Here is a 16,363-nt window from a genome sequence, read left to right as displayed (position 1 = left end):
GATTAAAACATAAATGAACTTTGGTTGTTACTGTGTGTTCTCCACGAACAATGTGTAATTGCGTAACAAGCTTTTATTTGGTATTTAAATTCGCTTTATATCTCGAATTCACTCGCTGCGAAATTACTTAGTGGAGCTGTAATTGGGTTATCCCGCTAAGGAATTTTGCAGTGAGAAAAATCGAGATATAGAACGAATTTTATTACGAAATAAACACTGATGTCTTTCTTGCTGATATGGCTGGAAAAAGAGCGGCTTTAAAACAGTAAAGAAGGGTATAAAACGGCAAAATATCTGTCTCGGCATGGACGTCGCCATTTTGTTTTTCACGTGATAACCCCCTCTGATATAGTAATACAAGTTTGATAGATTTTATTTTTAAACATGCCAACAAGTTGTTCTGCTGTAGTGTAACAGATAAGATTGAAAACAATAAATAGAAATTCTATATACACACCATATAAAAAATAATCATAATGGAATTTGTCTCGGAAAACTAAAACTTTGAAAAATGAAATAAATATTACAGTCATTTAAATCTAATTGTTTTTATTTTATTGTTTGCATCAATCTTGAAATCGTGTAAGCCTTTGAATTCCGGTGTTTAATTGTCCGCTATTTCATCACGAACCGCGATTATCTCGTTTTGATCAGATACTGTCCAGACTTAACGAACAACATAGTGTCATAAACCACACCGGTTGGCAGATGACAGGCTGGTCATTAAACGTAATTGATTGTACCATGTCTTCTCTTTCTGGTAGATTTAAGCAGTCATTTAATTGAGTAATTTAACGACAAGTACTATACTGTTTCTTAACTTAAATATGTTACATATTGTTAGAGTTAAAAGTCATGTAGTAAATAGTCATGTGTCAAATAAAGATTATAAGAAAATGTACACTGAAAGACGCAAGCCCGTTTTCCTCATAAAAACTAATTTTAAAATTTACTTAAAACATTTAACATATTTATCGGGCATCGGTTAATTAAAACTACGTCATTCCGAATGAAGAGTGAATGTTACGGCAATGCACGAACGTTACTTTTGACACCAGCGGGGGTAAATAACATTTACGAAATATATAAGATATATATATCTGTGTGTTAAATGTATAGATATTTGTCACTCATTTTCACTAGTTACGAGTTTTCATTATACATGAATACACAGTTCAATTTGCATCATGTGAAGTTGTGTTTTTCAGTTGAATGTTAATATTTCTCAATAGTGTCATTCATTGTACAAAACCCATCAATTTTAAAATTACATGTAAATACCGCCAAGCACTTCGTTTTTTATAGGGCTTTGTAGTACGTTTATTCTTTATAAACCCGTTACACTTTCTATCACTCATAGTTGTTGTTTTTTTATCTCACTAGCGTTCTCATACCATTGTTAACTATAATTTTATAATTATATGTATTATTATTTTTGTTATTCATTGAAGCTCTTTTGTAAAAAATAATACGGCGTATGCAAAGAGCTCTTTGTGTTGTCACACTGTCGGTGTTTCAGTTTTCAGACCATTTTTACTTTGATTCTTATGACGCGTTTTTTTAATATGCAAATAAATGTATTAATAAACTATAATGGCACTAAGAATGCTATATTTGAAATAGTATTGAGGAGTTATTATGTTTGTTTTTTTAGAGTTTGTTTTCGATTTATTGACTCAACACGTTCCGTTATCTCAATTTTTAACGTTACTGTAACCAGTGCTTTTGCCTACCAGTGTATTGCGCATGCGCAAAAAACCGGAATTCAACAATAACAATGAACTGGTCTATAATACACCTAGGCAACCTGTGTACATGACATTTAAAAAATCAATCAAAGCGCTGAAGGCATTGAAGTTGTTCGCTATTGCATATTTTAAGACACAACTCATTTTTCAAAATAAATCGCAAGTTTAAAACGAACACAAGCCTTTCAAATTTATAAAGAGTGTGTCTAACGCACGGGTCGATATATGTGTGCACAATTTACCATTCTATTTATTCTATAGAGATAACTTAGACAAAATAACAACAACGTGGCCTTTTGTGGCGTCCTGAAAGCATATAATGTATGATAAAAATGGTAATGAGAACTCAATATAAAGATGTTTTGCAATCACCATAATATTAAATGAATATTGTTGCAATATCGAATACCTATCTCACTATGAATATAATTGCATGATGGAAATTCCCAGTACAAAACTTTTGATATTTAACACCATATACAAATTCAAAATATACAATAAGATAATTGATGAAAATAGAAAATAAATAAATCTGCGAGCAACACCTTTTACTCACAAATTAGGTAGTCATAAAGAAAGCCCTGTTGAACCATACTTTGTTGTTAATGCATAACTTGTTACCCTAGCAGTTCACACGGTGTCAACAACTCTGACATAACCATGGGTATAGACCACTAAAGCGCCTATTCGGCGTAGCTGTTTTACCCAACTTTTCACATTAAATGACTTTAACATAACGCCAGCAGACACGCACGAATATATTCGAATATTTCATAGGCTGATTCGAGATAAAACCTCTGAACTTTGGCCACATCACTGTGTCTGTGCTCAGCGTAAAGGATGTAGCACTTTTCAGTGTAAGGAATTCCGGACTACTCTCTGTATGTTCAAACGACATGCATTGTGGCCCAGTTACTATTACGCGTTAAAATCCATCTCGCAAACTTTGAGGGTCAGTACTTGTTCACTAAATCGTCAGGGGAATATATAATTGACTATCGTGACACAGTTTTGCTTTCAAGATGAAAAAAACAGACATCACCGAAATAGTATAGTGTCACGATAAGATGAAAATCGTTTAATTATCCAACCACAAATATTTGCCGCTAAAGAATATGTTAAATTAAGGCAGCATGTGATATATTATCAATTAACATACACACATGGTTGAAAGGCAGCATATGTAATTCTGAAACAGGACAAACCTCAATTGTATACACAAGACATTCACACTTATCGCCACATTTCATTTACTTTCAAAGCTGTGTGTTTCCAATTTTAGCTTCAAAAAAGCCCAGGGCCAATAATAGGTTTTCCAAAACAAAATGTGCAGCCTGCAAGGATGTGTTGTGAGAATAATTTGAAATGTACTTATAAAATTACTGTTATTTGTAAACAGCTATCAAATTATTAAGCTTTTGCCCGTACATAAGGTAGCACCTATGATCATATTATTTAAAGCTCATGGCACTTTATTTTGCAATGGACCTAAACAATTTGAACTACTTTGAAAGAAAATAACTCAATTTTAAATGGAGTCTCAATTATTATTCCAGTTAAGTTTTGTTAAAATCTTATGAGAAAAAGGGTTAGAAAAAATGTAACAGACGCATGCACAAACCATCGAGCACTTTGTGCTCAGGTGAGCTCATCAGGGAAGCAAGTAATTCATAGATATAGACCTGATTTTTAAATGAGATTTAATATGTATATGTACAGTAGTCTGTTTATCCGACTTTTCAATTATCCGAAGTATAAATATTCTAGTAGATGTAGTCAGTGATACTCTCAACTATTTCATTGCTAATATGATAGATGTTCATCTAATTTTTTATGGAAGTGTATACTACAGGGGCGTACCTAGGCATACGGCAGTACGCACGTGCGTATAATTCAGTTTCAAACTAAAAAAAATGAAAACTCGAAAAATGCAATAAAAAGTGAGGGCTTAGGGGGGTTAGGGGTATAATTATGTAAACAAGTAAACAAGAGGTCCACTTTTAGAAAATAACAGTGGGTACAAAACACAACACAGTCTTAACTCCAAACATACGAAGTTAAGTATTTTTTCACTGATGAGGGGTAGTTATCACTGTGTAGACTCTACTCTACGACTGTGTTGTCGCCCTTCAATTTTTTGTGAACCAATATTCGGACACGGGTACCAGATTATGTTTACATGGCACAAATTTTCAAAAATGTCGGCGAACGCTCCGCTTTATCCAGATGTTTTTAGAGATAGCGTCAGCGAAACATGAGATGATACTCAGAAGCTAGCTCTTTTGACAGATAAGTGGGAAAATGTCCACAGCTTTACATTTCCCTTAAGATATGTCGATGAAGACTCGATTTATAGATCTACCCGTTCTTGAATTTGAAATGTATTTCTGAAATCTAGCATTTTTATGAATTTTCACATTTCTGGACGTTCAAATCATGATAAAATGATAGGCAATGCCCAAATTATTGTTTCATTCAAATTCTTGTAGGTATCTTTATTCGAAATTGTGCTTCACTATTTAGTTTATATATTAAAAATCAATGACTTTTTGAAGTACTTGCCCCTGTAGCGCAATCAGTTAGCTGGTCGACATGTTGTCCCATTATTGACATGAAGGGCAGTGGTTCGATCCCCACAAGAACCTTTCACTTTACTTTTTTTCTTCTAATATAACCATTTCCTAGTTTATTTTTTATTTTTAATTTCAGTAGAAAAATATCATTTATCTTAACTGTATACCAAAACTAGCTAAAACACTTAAACATTTAATTAATGTTTATTTTAAGTTAATCCTGCATCGCGGTGCATGCTTGCGACTAATTTTAAGTGTGCAATGGGTAGATTTGACCCCGCTGAAACACTTGAAGAGAGCATAGCTTTTGCGAGTGAGCAGCTATACCCCAGCATTAGAAAATGCTTCATGCTGCTCTTCGTTATGCCTGTCTCCACCGCAACTGGAGAAAGATCGTTTTCCACAATGCGAAGGGTCAAGACATACTTGCGGAGTACAATGGGGACGTAACGCTTGTCTGGACTTGGACTCCTTAATGTATATAGGGAAAGAGAAATTAACGCTGAGCATGTGGTCGACATTTTTGCACAAAGAATAGATCGAAGATAAGCATTACTTTTCAGGGTGTAGTATTGCACATGCAAGTGGACCTGTGTTTTATGTGAATTTAGAGGATGTTTTCTTTTTAATAAATTACACATAGTCCAAACTGGTTTTATTGATAGAGTTAAATAAAAGTTTAGCATGCTCGCTCAATACTCAGCGAGCATGCTGTTGTTTCATTCAAACAGTGTTTCTTTTACAGTTTAAATAAAAAAGAATTTAATTTTCTGTTTACCAAATACCCCACATAAAATCAGTTTCAGCAGAAAATAATGACGGGCTTAGTTTTTTTCTTTTATCGGTCTTTTTCAAGCAAGAAATTGACGAATTAAATTGCCAAAACGTGGCTGAAAGATAACACCAAAAACGCACCATCTGCAATGAATTTTTACAAAAAAATTTAGGGGGAGGCCCAAAAACCCCAAGCAGGAGGGGGAAACCCCCTCCCGCACCTACCCCCACTCGAAGCTTCGCAGCTCGGTCGTGCGTATAGTTGAAATATCCTCAGGAACGCCCCTGTACTATATAACTAAACGCTTAAATAACTATGATTTTAATTGAAAATATAAATAAAAATTACATAGCGACCTTATTTATTTGTTTTCTATCATATGCACATGAATTGAAAAATAATTTACTTGTGAAACAGAGATGTGTTTAAAAGGTAACATTCCACTATATCATTGACTATCCCTCCTTGGTAGTGTATATTATCGGAGAGTTCATTCTCTCTTCTTGAATAAAATACAATCAACAATATTAGATATTCCCACTGTGGTCATGTCCTATACATGTCTGGAGTATTGTTATGGCTTTTATTGGAACCTTATTAAAAGATGTACTTTTTTATTTATTATTTTATTATTATTATTATTATTATATTATAATTATTATTTTTATTTTATTTTATTATTTTTTTGGGGGGTGCTGTTTTTGTTGTTGAATGGAACTTTTGTCAAAATAAGGCTTCCGAAACAATATTATCTATTGATATCTGCATTCAGTGCAGATTGCATATCGTACAATACATTCTAAATTGAATATTTTTACCAAGTGGTTTAATTATGGGCATTTTTTACTATTGAATTGAGCTGAAAAAGAATTAAAAGGTCAACGAGTTAGTTTAAATGTGGTAACTGACCAATTATCTTCAAATCATCTTACTACCAGTTGTTTATAAAAAATATATATTATATTCGATATTTTACATGACTTCCCAAGTCCTCTAAGCCGAGCGAAACTGTCTTTCTATTAGGGTCGGAGTTAGTGTTCGTGTATCGTATGAATAGATATCGTTGCAGGAAAACGAATAATTTCTGTCGTCAGTTGTCAGACGAAAGTACGGTTGATATTCAAATGCATTATTTTTTTATTTCCGGGATATTGTTTTAGTATGTTGATGCTGCATTAACAAATATAAGTGTATATGATGTGAAAACACCAAAAATAAACAACGGTTGCGATAGACACCTATAAATATATCATATACTGTTAGATGCGTCTTATGTCACTTTTATGTATGCAATACTCATTCAATCCTGACAATAATAACGATATTTAGGAGCAAAACATATTGGTTTTTGATGCATTGAATTTAGTTTAATTGAACTTTTTACTTATATATGATATATATTTATAATCTTGATAAATTTGACTGTTTGTATTAAACTGTAGTCATAACCAATTTCATTAAATTTGCATGTGCTTGCGTACTTACGTCCGTGTGACAATATTGGGATGTAAACAATATTTATTTTTATTTTTTTATTTCCATTATAGAATCAACAACAATTATATTTAATCAACATCAAACTATAAATCACATAACACAACAGCTACTAAAATAATGTTAATCTTAAAAGTATATCATAGAACCCATTAACGTGTTCCTTGCTTTTTATTGTTTTGTAAGTTTACCATTTACATAAACTCAAATATAAGTGTTAACAAACATTCCCCAATATAACACCATTAATAACTTGCAATATCTCAAATAGAGACAAACTTACACAATCCTGGTTATTTATTTCCATGCATGATATATATTGCATTGTTCAAATTATTAGTCATTTGGGACGTGTTACGTGTGTGTTCATATAAAACGCTTGAGAGGCGACTTACACTCGAGAATAGGATGAGTTCATGGGGGAGTATGGCTAGATGACACGAATGACAACGGTAAGAGATTTGCTGACACTCGCGCCCAAAGTAACCTGGTCATAGGAGGAAGTTTTTTTCCATCACAGAAGTTAACAGAACGCGCGTTGGGTGTCACCAGACCTGTCGACGGAGAACCAGATCGGCCACCTGTACATCGTGAGGTAGTTTAGCTTCAGTATGTGCACGGAAAGCGAGGAGCAGACGTGGCTTCAGACTATGATTTCCTTGTAGCCCTATTAAAATTTAAGCTTAAGAAGAGTTGAGCTAGGGCTTCAGCCAATGCAAGCGTGATACATCTCTACGCTGAAAGAGACCCGGAATCAACACGTATTAAAGGTTACTCTCTCCAACGAGTTCCGGGCCTAGATGAGCTTCTTAAGGAAGAGGCATTAGAGCAGAAGTGGTAGAAAGTGAAAGAAGCAGTGGCCTCAACATGCCAAGATGTACGGGCTCCAAGTCTTACACCCACAAAGTGTGAATATCAGCAGAGTCGCTATAGACAGTTGATATAAGAAGAGAAACAAAGCAAGTATCAACAACAGCAGCACAAGAGCAAGAAAAAGCAATCGCACAAGAAGAGCACACAAAAAGCGAAGTATAAGAGCAGATACGCGGATCTATCTAGAGACGCTTTCAACAGAAACAGAAGCAGACAACAAATCAGAAACAAAAACGTGTTCTCCATCAACCAAGAACATAGCGGGCAAGTATCTCAAGCCACAGAGGCCAGCAAAGGATAATAAGTGATAGCAGACGATGAAAGACAGAAGAAGAAGTGGTTCGAGCACTTCCAGGAGTTACCTAACAATTGCCTGTGAATCAAACCGTTACTGCCAGCTACAAAAGATTGATTTGCCAGTTAATTGCTGCACACCCACAAAGGAAGAGATCTGCAACCGCATTAAACAATTGAAGAATGGAAAGGTTACAGCATCTGAAATCATACCGACAGAAACGATGAATCCTGACGTTCAGACCAGTTTTGAGCTACTACACCCTCTCCTCAGCAAGATATGATACGAAGAAATAATTCCAGCACAGTGGTAAGAGGGCTAACTCACCAAGCTCTCGAAGAAAAGCGACTTAAGTTCCTACTCAAACTACCGAGAGATAACGCTGCTGTCAATCCAAGGAAATCGCATCATGCTCAACCGAAAGAAAGACGCCGTAGACATGCATCTCCGTGACCAACAATCCGGCCTGCGAAAGGAGAGATTGTGTGCGAACCAGTTTGGGACTCTTTCCTGGAACAATCCCTTGAGTAGAACTCACCCCCTGAGTCATCTATTTGAAAGCGACCGACAGCTACATTCGGCAGTCTCTCTGGAGACTATTGAGGCAATACGTAGAGCCGGAAAAGATCACAAACATCATTAGGAAGTCTGATGTTGAGATGACGTGCAGAAATGTTCACGACAGAAAGCTCACAGACGACTAAGAAGTAAGAAACGGAGATAATGATGAATAATCAGTAAAAAGAAACATAAAAATAAAAATATAGTTATTGCGCTATTTAGATATACTATTCAAGATATATGTTCGTGAATTAAAACAGTCGAAGTATTATTTTGTACTCAAAGTTTTAACGGGCTGTTTTCATTAAAACACGGTTTAACGCTGAGCTCTGATATAAACGCAAAGTTTTCCTTTACAAACATTATACGTTTATTTGTTTTAAATCATTAAAACAAAAAACAAAAGTATAATCAAAGGTCTTTAGATCTTAAAATCAATTGAATGGAAACAGCTTATGAATCAGGCATTCTGGCTGTTAACAAACCTGGTCGAGATATTATGCTCATAAAAATTGTAACCAAGTTTGAAGATAGGATTAAAACTATTTGAGTATGAAAGCAGAAAAGGCCTACTTTGCTTTTATTTGTAAACTTTTGACCTTGTCATTGAAATAAAGGTGGCGTTACTGATTCATGTATTCTGCATACTTGTAACAGGGTCACAGGGGTAAAAAATTGTATGGGCATGGAAAGGTGCTGTGCAGATACACATGCATACCAAATATAAAAGCAATATCTGAAGTGACACAGTAGTTTTGAGCCTTTTTCGAATCGCGGTCGTAGATTTCAAAACCTGAAAACTGGCCCGAGTTCAAGGTCAAGGTCAAAGGGGTAAAAACATGTATGCGCATGGAAAGGTCTTGTCCAGATACACATGAATACCAAATATGAAAGCAATATCTGAAGGGACACAGTAGTTATGAGCCTTTTTCGAATCGCGGTCGCCGATTTCGAAACCTAAAAACTGACCCTAAGTTCAAGGTCAATGTCAGAGGGGTAAAATATTTTATGCGCATGGAAAGGTGTTGTCTAGATACACATGCATACCAAATATGAAAGCAATATCTAAAGGGACACAGTAGTTATGAGTCTTTATCGAATCGCGGTCGCAGATTTCAAAACCTAAAAACTGACCCAAAGTTCAAGGTCAATGTCACAGGGGTAAAAAATTGTATGCGCATGGAAAGGTGCTGTCCAGATACACATGCATACCAAATATGAAAGCAATATCTGAAGGGACACAGTAGTTTTGAGCCTTTTTCGAATCGCGGTCGCAGATTTCAAAACCTGAAAACTGGCCCGAGTTCAAGGTCAAGGTCAAAGGGGTAAAAAAAAATATGCGCATGGAAAGGTCTTGTCCAGATACACATAAATACCAAATATGAAAGCAATATCTGAAGGGACACAGTAGTTATGAGCCTTTTTCGAATCGCGGTCACAGATTTCGAAACCTGAAAACTGACCCTAAGTTCAAGGTCAAGGTCAGAGGGGTAAAAAAATGTATGCGCATGGAAAGGTGTTGTCTAGATACACATGCATACCAAATATGAAAGCAATATCTGAAGGGACACAGTAGTTATGAGCCTTTTTCGAATCGCGGTCGCAGGAAAATCTCTGACCCGGCCCCGCCCCAACCCCCATAACTTTTGACCCCAGATCAAAATTCCGTCACTGTCACCGTCGCACATATGCTCATAGCTACCATATAAGTTAGTTTCAAGGTTCAAGTGCTAATAGTGTAGGAGGAGCAGGTGGCCAGGACGGACGGACGGACGGTCAGACGCACATTACCACAATATCCCCACTTTTTCTCCGAAAAACGTCAGGATAACTAAAGGCAAACTTAAATTACCATGCAACATGAACTTTGCGTGCGGAACCTTTCATTTCGGGCTTGTGTGTGTGTTGTTGTTTTGTTTCCGATTACACTTAAGAAATAGATTATTGCCTGACTGGACAGTTATTGTACATACAAAACAAAATTGTCTTGTTAAAAATTGCTTTCAGACATAGAACAGTACACATTTAATAATATGCGACATCTAAGAAATGTGTTAGCGATACATTTCAATAACGACGCAGTTTATTTATGCACTGAACTAGCTTTCCAACTGTCTCTTGAGGACAAAGATAGATGACTCTTACATTGATTCACCAACGTGCTTAGACTGTACACATTTTTCAGTTCGTTGAGTAGTTTCAATTTCTCACAGGTCAGATGATTTTCTGGGCAACCAGAAATAAATAAATAATTTTGCATTACACATTTAGCATGTATGATTAGCCTGGTATGCCGGGGCATAAGGGTGATAAACACATTGCACGAAAACAAACTTTTAAACTGCATGAACGTCAAATTGTGTCAACATATTGGCAGTTGGATTTAAGTAAAATCGTTTTTTTTTTCGGACGTCTTTATTATTAATAGTTTACTTCATGAAGCAATCCTGTTACATCTGTCTAAAACATTGTTTACCTGTTAAACGTTAAACAAAGCACCGTTTTGTTTTGATCAAATTTGGATTGTTTGCTGAAATACACTGGTAAACAACTTTCTTTAGTTTCTCAATGAACAATATCTCTGTAATTAATAGCTCCAATAAAATATTCGTTCAATAACTGTGAAGAAGAGGTGAGTTTTCTAAGCTTAAGTAAAAAACACTGCAGTGTTTCCTCTTCCCGTGAAATAAGCCATTCAAATTCGCAGCATATTGGGTTCATTTGGAAAATGACGTTTAGATAGTTTGTACGCGATTTGTATAATTTTAGAATGACCCTTGAGTATCGCATTTAAAGCAGTTAGATTATAGTTTATAATGTGGAGTTTTCAAAATCACTCCAATCAAATTATTCATTTTGCTTTTTAAATACACCCTAATACAAAATTTGTCGTAGATCAAAATCAAAATGTCTCTAAAATAATTGAAATAAGCTAATTTGGGAATATGTTCATCTACGAGGCAACCAATCACACACAAGCTTTAAAGAACATCCCAGAATGAAGCATAGCTAAAATTCTAATCACAATAAAACAATAAAGTATTGAACAAAACATTGGCCTTAACACGTTTTAAGTATGCTTCTCAATTAAAAAATCATTAAGTTTGATTCACATGCATGAAACTGACACCAGGACTATTAACACATATAAATGTCATTGAAAATCATGTTATCAATTAACTTTTATAAAAACACGAAAACAAAGAAAAAAACACTCAGAAAAAAACACTCTTAAAATGGGAGGGTGGGGTTTTGTATCAATACAAGTTATACAACTATAAACCAAATAAAACTTCACCAAAACCAGCTGAACAGAAACAATATTTGGCACGTGGTATTTTATCTGTCTGTAACCGCGTGATTTAAAGGTGTGTTGATCAAACCTCTCAACACAATAATGTATGTTATATTTTTAAGCTGGAAACAAATAATTAAATAAGACTCCCAATGCACATGTGCAACTTCAATCTTCATCATGTAGGACTTTGTATTGTCGTAATAAATTTTATAATTTTGAAAGATTTTGTATTTGAATGGGCGGGGCCCTTTCGTTTTTATTGCTCCTTTATTTGGAGGCGAGGCGGTAAATGGTGGTCTCGGGGCTTTCATACAAAGGGTAACTTTCATCGTTAATATAGATACACAAGCTGGAAAGTGTAAGAATTCTTTTTTTCAATTCAAACTGTTAGTAGATTTAAGCCTTCTCTTCCATTTAAGCATAATATGTGTCCAATAGGTCAATGAATTACCTCCGTTTCATATTATTTAAATTCAGTTGTTGTTTCAAGTAATATATGCCCTTTCTCCAGTGAGTGTGCATTCACACATGCAGCCTGATGCAATAGTTGTTCAATCAAAACCATCAATTGCTTTGATGCAAAACTCTCATTTGTTAGCACTACGTAAAACCATTGTTATAGTTTGCAGCTTTGCTGACCACGCTTACATTTGCCAAGACCAACTAGTGGACACAACTCGATTAATCGTAGTCAACTTTTACTCCAACCTAGAGAGTTCAAATAATAATGTTGTTGATAGAACATGCTATTGTTTTTATTATCAAATGTGTGTTAATTAATTTCATATTCATTCCATTAATATTTCTTAATATAAAATATTTTGGTCTGTTTGTGAAACTTTTTAACCAGATTTTCCGAAGGAAAAAACTGGTTATTAGATTGGCGAATGTCGGCGGGCGGGCGGGCGGGCGGGCGTGCGGGCTGGTAGACGGTTGATCTGGCGGGCGGGCGGGCGGAACGAGCTTGTCCGGGCCATAACTATGTCGTTCATTGTGAGATTTTAAAGTCATGTGGCACATGTGTTCACCATCATTGGACGGTGTGTCGCGCGAAAGAATGACGTCGATATATTCAAGGTCAAGGTCACACTTTGAGTTCAAAGATCAAAAATGGTCATAAATAATCTTGTCCGGGCGATAACAATGTCATTCATTGTGAGATTTTAAAATTACTCAGTACATTTGTTCACAATCATTGGACGGTGTGTCATGCGAAAGAATTACGTCGATACCTCCAATGTCAAGGTCGCCATGACTAAAAATATATTGAATTTGACACAAGGGAGGGGGGTAACTAGGAACAATAAGTAACAATGCACACTTTGTATTGTCTCCCTTTAACAGACTTTTTTCAAATTTGAAATCAAGGTCGCCAAGACTAAACATAGATTGAATTTGACACATTAGGGGTACCTAGGAACAATCAGTAACAATACACATTTAGAATTGTCTCCCTTTATCAGATGTTTTTTAAATGGAAAACCTGGTTTGTTTGTCCCTTGATATTGTCTTTGAATAGGTTTTTTCCGTCATGTGACTATATTGGTCGACGTCAAAATATGTATAATATTAATACCAGCCATATATTTTGCATGCCATGTGACCCCACCCCACCACCCACTTAATGTTGCGCCTAACGTGGGGCAAACGTGCAACGGAAGGACCATGTTGGTTGCTTGACCAGCTCTCCGGGGATCTGCGAGGTTGGCACTACGTTCTTACAGGACGGACCAGCGCTGTCGGAGCGGGTGCTTGATACATGGACTCTAAAGCCCTGAAAAGGCTAGAGACTTCCTTCCAGCTTCTAGGACCGTTTCTACAGATCATAGAGTACCTTCGACGATCGCAGCTGAACGTGTGTATGAAGTCATATGTATTAAAGTCTAATTAATTTGATATGCATTTCATACTTATTTCATATAATCACACATTTTGTTCTGTTTGTTAACACTTTTTGTTATTGTCTTTGTATACATGTTTTCCCTCATGTGACTATATTGGTTGACGTCAAAAAAATGAATGGTGTACATTCATGGTTAATGTATGCCATGAGCCCCTACGCCACCACGCCACCACCCACTATATTAGGTTTAATTGAAAGCGATACTATTTTATATACAATACGAATTCAAGCAAAACATGTGATTTAACAATAGTGTGACAGCTTGTTAACAAGAATGTAGAAAGGTGAACTATGGAAAATTGTAACGTGTAACGCAATATTGATCCGAAAACAAATGTGCAGGCATTCAATGCAAGTACGTTCACTACACTAGGCGATTATACAGTGTCCTCTAAATCTCAATATCCAGGGTCTTGGGGCAAGGGTAGCGCTGGGGGTATGAGTCAAACAATACTCTGTCGGTACAGAGTATTGGCAGGAATAGGAATTGTATGATCAATATTTGTATCAATTGGAGAGGAATCAATAACAGTGAAGTGTATATGTATATGTAATTTGACACCTTACGTTTAGGAATCATATACATGGACACTTTCGAATCTGACTCAGACTCAAAACTGCAATTAATCGCATCATGTTTTAAAATAGACCTGTGTCTTAGTTTCTCAGCATTGGCGTACCTAATGGCGCCACATGAAATATGTAAGCATTGTATTGCAATAACAAACTGCTAAGTGTTCGTTTAGGCCTCACCTATCAGCATTCTGTACTACATACGCTGGTACTTCAATGTTAGGAATAGAATATACTGTACATGTATAACGAAGAATACGGTCACCGGGGTACATCATTTACGATTTTTCAAATACGCCTCTAAAAACACACCAATTACAAAGAACCTGAAAAATATATTCCAATCAAAGGTTTGGTTCTATATTCTATAAGCATTCACATTAATTGTTTCATGCATTCACTTTTATATAAGATCACAACGCAATCTTGCTCGAGCGAATTTATGAAAATCGTGTGTGTAAACAGAGAGCTTATGTATATGATAGATGTTTGGAGTAAAACGCGTGTACGAAAACATGGCAGACGACGGGCAAGGGTAGCTTTTTTTATCTCGTAAAGACTCTAGAAGTCACATAATTTTTGCCAATCACAATGAAACTTGTTCGAAACCATTTCTTCTATTCATATAACAAATGAATGTGTTCTAGAAGCCATATTTATGACCCACTCTTCATGAAACTTTTTTCAGAACATTAAACATTTTACCTCGTATAATATCAAGGCCAAGTTAAAAAAAAACTTAATAAAATAATGACAGCCGGGGTTGGGGCAATTTTTTTTTAATTATGTATATAAATGTATGGTGAAACAGTTCAGTACCTAATGGTCTCCGGTTAAGCGCCTGGCGGCCATTTGCCCGTTTGTTTGTACTTGGCCTTAGCTTGCATAAAGGTATTATTTTACATTTCATTCAGTTCCGCAGAGATGCATTTGACAATGAAGCGGTTACCATGACCTGCAATAGACTTCTGAAAATCTATAAAATGGCACTAACTTTTAACGAAATCCATTCACAGGTTTACAAGATATGAACTTTATACGAAAATAATTATGGCTATGCTATTGACATTCAAGCGTGACATTGAACCTGAGACAGAGAGACTTACTCGTGTCTTTTGCGCATCGTCTCAAAGAGCTTAACATTCAACAAATCAACACATTTCTAACAAAACTGCAAATGGTATACGAGATATTGAGTCGCAAACTTTTTACCTTCAGGTGTGCTCATGACCATAAGGTGGCGTGACTTACTCAGTCCTGCTGCATACCGTCTCAAAGACGTAAACAGTTTGGGAAAATTTTACAAAATGCTTCAATTGGTATAGGAGATTTTGAGCGGGAAAGAAAATACAGACTTTTTTGTTATCTTGAAGCATGACGTTTTGCCAGCATGACGTACTCGGGCTACTACAAATCATCTTCATGAACTTAACATTGTGGAAACGTTTCGTGAAAATCCTTCAAAGGTTATGGAAAATATGAAGATGACACGGAAGATCACGACTCTAACCTTTGACCTTGATCTTAAGTCGGCATTCCTAACTCATGCCCTCTGCTTATCGTATGCAAGCCGTTAACATTTTAGGCCGGTTTTACGATAATCCGTCACAGGCAATATAATGCGTACGCGACAATGCAAGCGCAAGTTTGGGTTTGTATAACTGGTTCATGACAGACAGACAGACAAACAGACAGACAGATTTTTTTATTCGAGACTTAAACAAAGTACATCGTCTATATATAAACAATCGCACATATGTATTGTCACGTGATTTTATACAAAAAAAATATATAAGAAACAAGATGTGTTTGTGAAACACAATGTCCCCCTATATGATGTTTGACATTGTAGGATGACCTTGACCTTGTGAAGGATGACCTTGACCTTTCACCACTCAAAATGTGCAGCTCCATGAGATACACATGCATGCCAAATATCAAGTTGCTATCTTCAATATTGCAAAAGTATTCATAAAATAAGCGATTTGGGCCACATATATTTGACCTCTGACCTTGAAGGATGACCTTGACCTTGACCTTTCACCACTCAAAATGAGCAGCTCCATGAGATGCACATGCATGTCAAATATCAAGTTGCTATCTTCAATATTGCAAAAGTATTCATAAAATGAGCGATTTTGGCCACATATAATTGACCTCTGACCTTGAAGAATGACCTTGACCTTGACTTTTCACCACTCAAAATGTGCAGCTCCATGAGATACACATGCATGCCAAATATCAAGTTGCTATCTTCAATATTGCAAAAG

The 16,363-nt window shown here is 35.9% G+C and overlaps 1 protein-coding gene across 1 annotated transcript in view; it reads right to left on the bottom strand.

Moving 5' to 3' along the window:
• The window catches only part of LOC127845503 (SOSS complex subunit B1-like), a 70,196-nt gene extending 66,633 nt beyond the window's left edge, over positions 1-3,563 (bottom strand). The window contains exon 1 of the mRNA XM_052376488.1: positions 3,466-3,563. The gene's annotated coding sequence lies outside the window, so the exon portion shown is untranslated. The remainder of the gene's footprint in view (positions 1-3,465) is intronic.
• Positions 3,564-16,363: the final 12,800 nt, after the last annotated feature.

Source organism: Dreissena polymorpha, chromosome 9 (assembly GCF_020536995.1).
Source record: "Dreissena polymorpha isolate Duluth1 chromosome 9, UMN_Dpol_1.0, whole genome shotgun sequence".
Taxonomy (NCBI): Eukaryota; Metazoa; Mollusca; class Bivalvia; order Myida; family Dreissenidae; genus Dreissena; species Dreissena polymorpha.
The sequence above is the reverse complement of the archived record's forward strand: the minus strand, read 5'-3'. Positions and strand labels throughout refer to the sequence as shown.